Raw genomic sequence first — 5,341 nt, 5'->3', positions numbered from 1 at the left:
TGAATGGAGCCCACCGCTCCTTCTACAAAGCAAAAGTAACTACAAATAGCACTATGCCAGAAACTGGATTTTTGACCAACAATGTCGCATTGGCATGCAGTGAACTGGTTCATTCTAAAGTGGTCACGGCTGTTGATGACAAGAGGCTTTTTATATTTTTATATGGCACATCTTTTGGTCAGTGTGAAAACATGTTTTTTGCATGTTAACTATTTTCTGACACTTTGAAATTACCGTTGCTCTTCCCATTTCCATTAGGCCAATATACAGTTCATGGCAATGCTGTACAAGTTTAAATTTCCATTACAGGAAGTAGTCTGGGGTACAACGAGTGACATTTGGCTCGCCTCTACAAGGTGCTGTATCAAACTGCAAGAAAGAATACTTAAGAGTGTCGTCAAGTTCCATGATTGCAGCTTGGTTATCACAAAGATAGCAATAGTTTGGAGCACTGAAAATTGTTACTACATTCCTGTCATGGCACCAGTTATATTCTTCCATTACCAGCTGGTGAACTCTGGACACCAACGTGAGGCCATTGGCATGATTAAATGTCTTAGAAATATCTTATCTAAAGGTATAACCAGCTCCTCGAGGAGATATCTCACAACCGCCACGGTCATCTGAATCTGACCATAGCAAGTCACACATTGGACCCTCATGAGGAACTTCTTGTAGGCAATCAAGTGCTCAGATGTGATCCAGTGTGTCTATGGATGGTGACAGACCACCACGTAGACAGAAGATCTGCCCATCCACCAAGGTAGTGAGAGGAAGGTAGTCAAAAATGTCTGTGACGAATTTCCAAACGTTTGCATTTCCGTATCTCCTTAAATACTCATCGTAGAAACCATAAACCTGTGTGATCTTCTCTCATGAATCCCTTAAGAGCTACAGGCAGTGTAACTGTTTCAACTGAGTCCACATAGTCTCCCATAAACAAGTAATTTGTTTCTGGTGATTTATCACCAATTCTAAAGAGTTCCATGAGGTCATGAAATTGCTCATGTACATCTCCATACGCAGTGACTGGACACTGAACCTCTTGAACTTGAGCGTTGGATTCCTTTGTCAGGATTTCTTTAGCCTTCTCTCAGAGGCTCTTGACCTGGGACTCAGAGAGCTGCTTGCACTCGTGCAGCTACTCGATCCACTGGTCCAGCTTCTTGGTGAACAATTTCTCCTCCATGATGACACCTGCCAGAACCGGCTGCTGCTCCATGCTGCTCCTGCATGACCTCCTGAACCAGGCCAATTGCACTCGCCACCGCTGCTCCCTGGATGCTTCCTGCAGCCTCTGGCGGCTGCTAGGTGCTAGCGCAAGCCCATTGGCTTTGCTCCACAGTACTGGGCAGACTGCCATAGTGCCTCCTCCTCTGTTCACCCTAGCTCAGGATCAGGCTTTCTGTAATCCCAATGGTTTTGTTGCCTTTCTAAACTTATTAACTTTGTTACTCTTTAAACATCTATTTTGCAAAGACTAGAAAAATCTCATTTCTCTAGTAATATATATTATCAACTTTAGATTATGAAGACGAATTTGCGTATTTATTCTACTCTGAAGGTCATGGTGATAGCTGGGATGAATAAATTCTATAGGAAAAATACACAAAGAACGTAAGTTTTACAAAAATGGAACAGGGGATGGAGAGATCTTTCAGTGTCAAGAGCATTTTTTTTTTATTGACAAAAATCCTAGGTTAGTTTCTCAACATCTACATGGCAGCTGAAAACCATGTGTATGTGTAACTCCAGGGGATTTTAATGCCCTCTTCTGACCTCCAAGGGCATCATAACACACTCATGTGTAAGCAGACAGAATATTCATATCCATAACATTTTTAAAAGGACATTTTAAAAACCTTTCAGTATGAGTTAGCCTTCGTGTGGCTTACGCCAAAGCAGTCATTATAAACTTCAGATATACAGACCTTTTTATGTTTTAAAATGGCTCTAATGTTGTCTTTTCATTATTACACAAAGTTTTATTTGCTAATTGATAAAAATTTAGTGATATTAATGCCAACAGAAATGTCTCAGGAGATTAAAATCCCACTGTTAGTCTTTGATACCTGTGATGTACCCAGTTTTCCATCACCAGCACACAGAAACCTCTTCTCCATCACCTTTCATTTCCCATGGTGAAGTATGGATAGTCCATTTGAACCAGGATTTGTGAAAAAGACACCACTCTGTTCATCTGAAGTTTCTGTGTGCTCTAGGTACACAGTGGTTGTATACTTTTGCTTGATACCTAAATACCTGAAATTACTAATTCACATTTTGAAAGCTTAGTTCCACATACAAGGCTAAATAACTTCTCTTCTACTTCTCCTTTTAAGTGAGACTAATGATTATAAATCCATTTTGATTATCCACTAGCTTAATATTTGTTTTCTCTGTAGACTACCATGAAGATAGCTGTGGTGTAAAATAATCAATTTTTACTAATTCCAAAACATGACCTATATCTAGATGGTAACTACACTTCTGCAGAACCTAAATTTACTGAAAATTTTCATTTCCTTCATATTCTAAATCTGTATTAGTTATTTATTATTTGGAGTAAAGATGCTTTCACACTCAGGTATACTTAATTTCACAACAGTTAATGAAAATAAGATGCAAATTCCATCTATTAAGTTTCAATACTTGATGGGGAATTTTAGACAATCACATTCTGTTTAGGGTGTGTCCCCCTGGGGCCACACAAAACAAATAAAAACATCCAAATGCCTTTGTTTCCTCTCTTTGCCCTCTGCATTCTTGTATCATGGGAACCCTGGTTTGTAAGTTTTCTTTCTTCTGTTTATTAAAGCTGAATATTATTTTAAGTTGGTCTGGTTAATTACAACTTCAGATCGACCACGCCCCTTCAACTGGTGCCCTAGCGTGCGGCTTTTTTGGCTACCCAACTTTGAGCCTCAGACCTCTCTTGCTGGGGCCTCCCTCCCCTCCGCACAGTCCAGAGCTGCCCTCATTGTGCGTCCACTCAGCGGCCACCACCACAGAATGAGCAAGCAAGTGAATGGAGCTCAGGAAGCACAACTTGGCTTGAGCCCTGCCAGCCTGCGGCAGCCCCAGCCCCGCCCAGCCCTAGCCCTCCGCGGACCTGGCCCTGCCCAGCCCTAGCCTGCCCTGGCCCCCGCCCTACCCGGCCCGCCCACCTGCTGTACTGGCCCACGCCTAGCAACAGCAGCAGCGCCGCCCGCATGTACAGCGCCATTGTTAGCTACCCTCCACACACACGACTGCTCTGCATCCCCTCCCTGTGGGCGGCTGAGTCTGACCTATGCTGCCACCCAACTGTAGTTAAATAATTCACACAGCACATGGTCTGTGAGTTTAAACTCTAGATTTGAGTATATATATTTCAGAATTTTTTTTTCCAGTTCTGACTTCCAGGCCACATGGATTCAGGTGCACCCTGCCACCTACTGGCAGGCAATGGTCATTACAGGTAAAATTTCTTTAGATTAAAAATAATTACAGGTTTGATTGAAAAATCAGACAACATTACCATTCAAGGTTTTCACAGCTTTTTAAATTACACCATGTCTGAGATTTTACAAGATGATATCCCACTGGTTTGGCTATTCCTGGGGCTTATTATTCGACTTGGTTTTGGCAGCTTCTTTATAGTATGGTTTGATAATAAAAAAATGATGTACTCCTTACAGGATGAATCCAGGATTCTTAGGACAGAGGTTGAATACATAAGGATGGGCACAACCATTTTGAATGACAAGTTTCAGAAGTTGAGATAATTTCAAAAACAATTCAGACTGATACCAACCTCCTCAAGAAAGAGTTTGGAGTTCTCAAGGAGGAGACTAGATTTTTGTCTGATATGACTCGATCAAGTGAGCAAAATGTAGAGAAGGTGCAGTCATTTATTAATTCATTTAAAGAGAACTTCACTGCTCTGGAGGAAGGAACAGCTGATTTGGCTCATAAACTTCAGTCCCTGTCTGTAGGTGCGGAAACATTATCTAAGAGGATTCAAACCACTGAATGTATTAATAGGACTTTATCAAAAGAGTATGAAAAATTAATGGACAGAATTTCCATACAAGAAGGCACAATCCATACAAGAAGATTATGTCCAAGGATGAGATATCTCTAATGGACAAACTTCCTCGATGAAGGCTTTGGAGCATAATACTGGACAGGAGATTCAGGCATTACAGAAGGCAATGGTAAACAGATTTAAAAAAAATTGAGGAAATTATAGACTCTGATAAACAGGAGCAAAAGACAGAAAGGCAAAATTTAACTCCATCAGTGAGTAAAACTCTCTGGGGTAGTTTCCCCAGAGTTCTACCTGCCTTTCCAGTAATAACATCAGAAAAGGTGATTGGATCCAAAAAACCTAGGATCGTTAAGGAACATACATGGCAGCCCATCCATATGAGTGATCTGAAGGAAAATAAACAATCTATTGCGAATTACGGACTACATTCGTCCTTTGTTAGAGAGATGCTCAAAACCTGGGCTCTCAGTAACAAGGCCACATCTCAGGACTGGGCTCAATTGACTTCAGCTGTGCTTGAAAGTGGCCCTCTGTTGCATTTCAGATGCCTTTTCAAGAAAGAGGCCAGACTTTGAGAAAAACAGGAAATAGCAAAAGAAAATTAGATTTCCCTAGATCAAATTCTAAGTGAAGGCCTTTTTTCCGATCCTCAGAAACAAGCTCTTTATGATGATCACATCTTATCCATATGTGCCACAGCAGCTTTAAAGGCTTGGGATAGGGTTCTGGACCCAGGACAGAGAGTGGAATCATGTATCAGGGTTAAACAGGGTCAGAGAGAACCCTTTAGTGACTTTTTACAAAGACTAACTAAGGTTGTACAAATAGGGATATCTGACCCATAAGCAAGACGTATAATAATTGAGTCTTTGGCTTATGAGTTATCATAAACCAATGTAGAGTGCAAAAGGATCCTGGGGCCTTTAAAGAACAGATCAGCGCCCTTGGATGAATGGGTCTTGCATACAATGAATGTTGATACATTTGACTATGGCACTGAAGCATGGGTAGAAGAAACAATTTCCAATGGTAAAAGAAGGCATCAAGATACCAAATGCTTTAATTGTGGTAAAATGGGACATATGAAAAGGAATTGCAGACAATGGATTTCCAGAAATAAAAATTATGCCTCTTCTAGAAATAACAGAAATAGAAGGACTCAGCCTTCACATTTATGTAGGAGATGTGGCAAATGCAGGCATTGGATGAATGAATGTAGATCAACAAGAGATAGACAAGGCAACTCACTACCATCAGGAAACAATGAGGGGCCTCTCACAGGGCCCCATGGAGAATGTGGTCCAGTCA

General features: G+C 41.1%; 1 pseudogene; it reads right to left on the bottom strand.

The window, feature by feature from the left end:
* Nucleotides 1-303: 303 nt before the first annotated feature.
* On the bottom strand, nt 304-1,189 carry LOC130888504 (serine/threonine-protein phosphatase 2A catalytic subunit alpha isoform-like; annotated as a pseudogene).
* Between the last annotated feature and the right edge of the window lie 4,152 nt (nt 1,190-5,341).

Source organism: Chionomys nivalis, chromosome 1 (assembly GCF_950005125.1).
Source record: "Chionomys nivalis chromosome 1, mChiNiv1.1, whole genome shotgun sequence".
NCBI classification, from domain to species: Eukaryota; Metazoa; Chordata; class Mammalia; order Rodentia; family Cricetidae; genus Chionomys; species Chionomys nivalis.
Note: the sequence above shows the minus strand (reverse complement) of the source record. Positions and strands in the feature narration are given on the sequence as shown.